This window comes from Capsicum annuum, unplaced genomic scaffold, assembly GCF_002878395.1.
Source record: "Capsicum annuum cultivar UCD-10X-F1 unplaced genomic scaffold, UCD10Xv1.1 ctg4814, whole genome shotgun sequence".
Lineage (NCBI taxonomy): Eukaryota > Viridiplantae > Streptophyta > Magnoliopsida > Solanales > Solanaceae > Capsicum > Capsicum annuum.
Window position 1 is genome coordinate 578,775 of NW_025855829.1, and position 7,318 is coordinate 586,092.

Sequence of the window (7,318 nt, forward strand, 5' to 3'; positions counted from 1 at the left end):
TCTAATAGTATCTCACATCAATGTGTCTAGACCGACCATGAAATGTAGAATTCTTGCCAAGATGTATAGCACTTTAACTGTCGCAATAAAGAACATACCTCTCTTGAGCACAACCAAGTTCCCCTAAGAATCTCTTAATCCAAATCAATTCTTTTCAAGCTTCAACGAAAGCAATAAGTTCAGCTTTTGTAGTAGATAGAGCAACACATTTTTGTAATCTAGATTGCCAAGACACAGCTCCCCTGCAAAAGTAATCGAATACCCTGAAGTAGACTTGCGAGTATTAACATCACCTGCCATGTCTGAATCTATATAACCACAAAGAATAGGTTTCCCTGTACCAAAAAATAAACTCACACTAGAAGTGTCAGAAAGATATCTCATAATCCACTTCACAACATTCCAATGTTCTCTTCCCAGATTAGAAAGAAAATGGCTAACAATACCATCAGTATGAGCAATATCCGATCTTTTACAAACTATTAGATACATCAAACTACCAACGGCTGAAGCATAAGGAACTTTCTTCATATCTTCCTTCTTATCATCATTGGAAGGACACTGTTTTGTGCTCAATTTAAAGTGCATAGCTAAAGGTGTATTGACAATCTTAGCCTTATCCATGTTGAACCTTCGAAGTACTTTTTGAATGTACTTCTCTCGTGATGACCACAACTTCTTGGCCTTTCTATCACGAACAATCTTTATGCCAAGAATCTGCCTTGCTGGTCCTAAGTTTTTCATAGAAAAAGACTTACTCAACTCTTGCTTCAACTTTTGAATCCTGCAAGTATTATGACCAACAACAGGCATGTTATAAACATAAAGCAACATAATAATAAAGTCACCATTAGAGAATTTTTGCACAAAAACACAATGGTCTGAAGTTGTCTTTTTGAAGCCCTACTGACTCATAAAAGAACCAAACTTCCTGTACCATTGCCTGGGATCTTGTTTCAAACCATACAAGCTCTTATTCAATTTACAAACATAATTCCTTTTACCCTTCACTTCAAAACTTTTGGGTTGCTCCATATAAATTTCTTCATCTAAGTCACTATGGAGAAAAATAGTTTTATCATTCATTTGTTCAACCTCTAAATCTAGACTTGCAGCTAATCCTATAACCACACGAATGGATGACATCTTCACAACTGAAGATAATATCTCATCAAAATCAACTCTTTTTTTTGGTTGAATCCCTTTACAATCAATCTAGCCTTGTACAATGGAACTGGGTTACCATCTTTATGTTTCACCCAAAAAATTCACCTATTTTTCAACTCTTTTCTATCTTTAGGCATCTTAACTAAATCAAAGGTACGATTATCATACAAATATTTAATCTCATCTTTCATAGCATCAAACTATTTTTCTTTTTATTCACTTTCCATGGCCTTATCAAGACTCTCAAGTTCTCCCCCGTCAGTCAAGAGTACATACTCATTGGGAGAATAACGAGATGAAGGTATTATCTCTCTAGTAGATCGTCTGAGAGAACTCTCTGGAGCATTAATAACTGGTTACTGATCAACCATATCAACTTGCATTAGAGCATCAACAATATCATGTTGGTCATTCTGAACATGATCATCATCTTCATTATCAACTTGATTTTCATCATCATAAAGATTTTCTTCAGGAGCAGTAGTCAAAGGAACTGGATTAATATTAACTAGACTCACTAATCTAAGAATTAACTTTCTTGGCTCTGTCAAAATCTTTAATTGTTAGGTCTTCAAAGAACATAACATCACGGCTTCTAACAAGTTTCTTCTCAACTGGATCATAGAAATGATATCCAAATTTATCATGATCATAACCAATGAAGATATATTGTATAGTTTTAACATCCAACTTTGACCTTTCATCCTTAGGAACATGCACAAAGTCTTTACACAAAAAGACTCTAAGATGATCATAAGAAACATTCTTACCAAATCAAACTCTGTAAGGGACATCACCTTATAAAGAATTGGTAGGAGATAAATTAATTACATAACCAACAATATTAAGTGTTTCGTCCCAAAAAGAATCTGACAGCTTAGCATTTGAGAGAATACATCTAACTCTCTCAACTAAAGTTCTGTTCATCCTCTCTACTAAATATTTAACTTAGGAGTCTTTGGAGGAGTTTTCTTATGTTGAATACCCTGCACTTTGTAATATCTATCAAAAGGACCAATATACTCACCACCATTATCTGTTTCTTCCATGTCTAACTCTCAACAAAGGCCTGAAAATCCTTGAATACATCAAGTACTTGATCCTTGGACTTCAAAGCAAATACTCAAAATTTATGAGAATGATCATCAATAAAAGTCACAAAGTAAAGTGCACCACTATGAGACCTTACTTTAAAAGTAAAACATAAATTAGAATGTACCACTCCAGCAAATCAAGCTTTCTTGAAGGTGGATGACTCTGAAAAGAAACTCTTTTCTGTTTACTGGCTAAGCAATGAACACGCTTCTTCAAATTTGCTTGTTTTACTCCAGAAAGAAAATTTTTCTTAGCCAAACTGTCAATCTCCTTCTTACTCATATGACTCAATCTTTTATTCCATAACTCTGAGAATTATCATTCTCCACCAAGTTTATCAAGTCTCTAGAAGTAGAGCCCAAAAATATGTACAAGTTAGACAACTTATCACCTCGAGCCACAATCATCGAACCTTTAGTAAGCTTCCACTAGCCAGTATCAAGGATGTTAGCATAACCCACATCATCAAGGTTACCTACTGAAATCAGATTCAAGCGGACATGTAGAGCATGCTTGACATTATTGAGAACTAGTTTGGAACCACTGTTACTTTCCAAACAAACAGTGCCAATGCCAAGTAGTTTAACTTTATCATTATTGCCTATTTTTAACATCCTAAAATTACCTGAAGTATAAGAAGAAAATAATTTCTTCTTTGGCGTAACATGTGAAGTAGCACCAGAATCCACAAACCAGCTAGACTCATCACGAACAATATTAATGTCATTCTCACGACAAGCAATAAGAAGATCATCATTAGCAATAAAAATAACATAATTTTTATTATTGCCTTCTTTCTTTTGTTGTCTCATATCTCTCTTATGCTTGTAAAAATATTTCTTTATATGCCCCTTTTTATTGCAATATTCACCTGTAACATTCTTGAATTTGGACCTCGACTTGCTTCTACTTTTATCTCTGTCATTCGAACCTCTGGACTTGTTTCTCCCACTCTCTTTAGTAGCCAAAATATCAGAGTGTGAAGATGAGTCCCGCAATCTCTTTCTCATCTCTTTATTTAAGATACTACTCTTAGCATATTCTATAGTTACAATACTATTGAGAGAAAAATTAGTCAAAGAAATTCGAAGAGTTTCCAAAGAGTCAGGCAGAGTATTAAGAAGCCAAAGTTCATGAATTTCTTCATCGAACTTTACACCCATTCCGGATAGCTGGTCAAGGACACCCTGAAAATTATTTATATGATCAGAAATAGGATTGCCCTATTTATACTGAATATTCATCAATTACTTAAGCAGGAACAACTTGTTATTACCAGTCTTCAAAGCATAAAGTATCTCAAACTTGTCCCATAAACTTCTGGCATGTGTTTCATTAACGATATGATTTTTAACATTATCTTATTCGAATAGATCATTTATCCTAATATGTATCCTACATCTGAACCAAATTCTTTCTGGTTAAAGAATCTCTTTCTAGTTGCTCTAGAACAATTAGGAGATTCTCTATGAGAAATATGGGGTTCTGCTTCTGGCGGCAACATGCTTGGTCCCGCTTATGGGTTCAAATTAATACGTTCTAAGAAGAAAGATTGGAATATCAATCTCATCGAGATCATCAATCTCATACCAAATCCCATCAATTGAGTCACTTTTTTAAGAAATATGAGACATCTAAGTCATACAAGTAAAGAGATCTATTCATTGATAACAAAAAGAAAAAACATGAACGGGGATTGGATTGGTGAGAAAATAGAATCTTGGGTCACGAACAGTGATTCGATTCATGATGAAGAAAGAGAATTCTTGGTTTAGTTCTCCACCTTAACGACAGAAAATAGGATTGATCAAATTCTATTGAGCTTGGCTCATAGTGATCATTTATCAAAGAATGACTTTGGTTATCAAATGATTGAACAACCGGGAGCAATTTACTTACGATACTTAGTTGACATTCATAAAAAGCATCTAATGAATTATGAGTTCAATCCATCCTGTTTAGCAGAAAGACGGATATTCCTTGCTTATTATCAGACAATCACTTATTCACAAACTTCATGTGGGGAAAATAGTTTTCATTTTCCATCTTATGGAAAAATCTTTTCGCTCTTCTTATCCTTATCCTCCTCTAGGGGTATTTTAGTGATAGGTTCTATAGGAACTGGACGATCTTATTTGGTCAAATACCTAGAGACAAACTCCTATGTTCCTTTCATTACGGTATTTCTGAATAAGTTTCTGTATAACAAGCCTAAAGGTTTTCTTCTTGATGAGATCGATATTGATGATAGTGAAAATCTTAATGCTAGTGACGATATCGATCGTGACCTTGATACAGAGCTAGAACTGCTAACTGGGATGAATGGGCTAACTGTGGATGTGATGCTGGAAATAGATCAATTTTATATCACCCTTCAATTTGAATTAGGAAAAGCAATGTCTCCTTGCATAATACGGATTCCAAACATTCATGATCTGGATGTGAATGAGTCGAATGACTTATCTCTCCGTCTATTAGTGAACCATCTCTCCAGGGATTGTGAAAGATGTTCTATTAAAAATATTCTTGTTATTGCTTTGACTAATATTCCCCAAAAATGGATCCTGCTCTAATAACTCCGAATAAATTAAATACGTGCATTAAGCTATGAAGGCTTCTTATTCCACAACAACGAAAACACTTTTCCACTCTTTTATATACTAGGGGATTTCACTTGAAAAAAAAATGTTCCATACTAACGGATTCGGGTCCATAACCATGGGTTCCAATGCATGAGATCTTGTAGAACTTACCAATAAGGTCCTATCGATTAGTATTACATAGAAGAAATCAATTATAGACACTAATACAATTAGATCCGTTCTTCATAGACAAACTTGGGATTTGCGATCCCAGGTAAGATCGGTTCAGGATCATGTGATCCTTTTCTATCAGATAGGAAGGGCTGTAGCATAAAATGTACTTCTAAGTAATTGCCCCATAGATCCTATATCTATCTATATGAAGAAGAAATCATGTAACGAAGGGGATTCTTATTTGTAAAAATGGTACTTTGACCTTGGAACGAGCATGAAGAGATTAATGATACTTTTTTATCTTTTGAGTTGTTCTTCTGGATCGGTTATTCAAGATCTTTGGTCTTTATCTGGAATCGATGAAAAAAATGGGATCACTTCTTATGGACTCATTGAGAATGATTCTGATCTAGTTCATGGCCTATTAGAAGTAGAAGGCGCTCTGGTGGGATCTTCACGGACAGAAAAAGATTGCAGTTAGTTTGATAATGATCGAGTAACATTGTTTCTTCGGCCCGAACCGAGGAATCCTTTAGATATAATGGAAAAGGTCTCTTGGTCTATCCTTGATCAGAGATTTCTCTATGAAACAGAGTTTGAAGAAGGGAAGGGAGAAAGAGCCCTTGACCCGCAGGAGGATTTATTCAATCACATAGTTTGGGCTCCTAGAATATGGAGCCCTTGGGGCTTTCTATTTGATTGTATCAAAAGGCCCAATAAATTGGGATTTCCCTATTGGTCCAGGTCATTTTGGGACAAGCGGATCATTTATGATGAAGAGGATGAGCTTCAAGAGAATGATTCGGGGTTCTTGCAGAGTGGAACCATGCAGTACCAGACATGTGATAGATCTTCCAAAGAACAAGGCCTTTTTCGAATAAGTCGATTCATTTGGGACCTTGCAGATCCACTTTTTTTCCTATTCAAAGATCATCCCCCTGGCTCTTTATTTTTACATCGAGAATTATTTACAGATGAAGAGGTATTAAAGAGGCTTCTTACTTCCCAAACAGATCCTCCTACATCTATATATAAACGCTGGTTTATCAAGAATACACAAGAAAAACACTTTGAATCGTTGATTAATCGTCAGAGATGGCTTAGAACAAATAGTTCATTATCTAATGGATCTTTCCGTTCTAATACTCTATCCGAGAGTCATCAGTATTTATCAAATCTATTCCTATCTAACAAAATGCTATTAGATCAAATGACAAAGACATTGTTGAGAAAAAGATGGCTTTTGCCGAATGAAATGAAAATTAAATTCATGTAACAGGAGAAAGATTTCCCATTCCTTAGCAGGAAAGATATGTGGCCATGAAAGAGGGATTAAGTGAAACAAAATTGACTGGGTGGTAGAGTCGTGGATATGGCAGAAAGAAATAATAGAAAAAGAGTGCCAGTATAAAGATCTTGATTAGTACGTAAACTGATTGTATACCACCACTGATAAACACCAGAATAAGCGATATTCACTGGGCCAAGAGCACCCCCTCTAGTAAAAGCTTCCACAGCCGGTTGACCAAAATGAGGATCCCAAATTACATGAGCAATAGGTCTTACATGTAAAGGGTGCTGTACCCACGACTCAACATTTCCTTGCCAAGCTACATGAAATAAATTTTTGAAAGTCTACAGAAAAATTATTGCTAATTGATCGAAGTGAGAAACAAAAATATTCTGATAAAGACGTTCCTCAGTAATATCATCATGACTCTCAAAGTCATATGCGGTAGCAATACCAAACCAAATACGACGAGTAGTGGGGTCATGAGCTAAGCCTTGGAAATCGTAATGCCATAATGCTTTTCAAATCCTCTCCTAGCCATTATCCTACTGCAATAATTCTTGCTAAGAAGAATGCCCATGTTGTGGCAATTCTACCCAGAAGGTAATGGGTTACTCCTACAGCACGTCCTTGTATAATACTCAAGGCTCTCGGCTGAGTAGCGGGATAAACTTTTAATTTATTATGAGCCCAAATTATGGATTTAATAAGTTCTTTCCAATAACCACGTCCGCTGAATAGAAACATTAAACTAAAAGCCCAGGAAAAATGAGCGTCTAGGAAAAAAAGGCCATATGCAGATAATGAAGAACCATAAGACTGAATTACATGGGATGCCTATTCCCATAAGAAATTGTGAAGCCACCCATTAATAGTAATAGAACTCTGTGCAAAGTTTCCTCCCGTGATATGAGTTACTACCCCTTGATCACTTACACTACCCCAAACATCTGACTGTATTTTCCAACTGAAATGGAATATTACTACCGAAATTGAATTGTACATCCAG

General features: G+C 35.6%; 1 pseudogene; it reads left to right on the forward strand.

The window, feature by feature from the left end:
* The first annotated feature begins 3,650 nt into the window (after positions 1–3,650).
* Positions 3,651–6,294, forward strand: LOC124892530 (annotated as a pseudogene).
* The last annotated feature ends 1,024 nt before the right edge of the window (positions 6,295–7,318 follow it).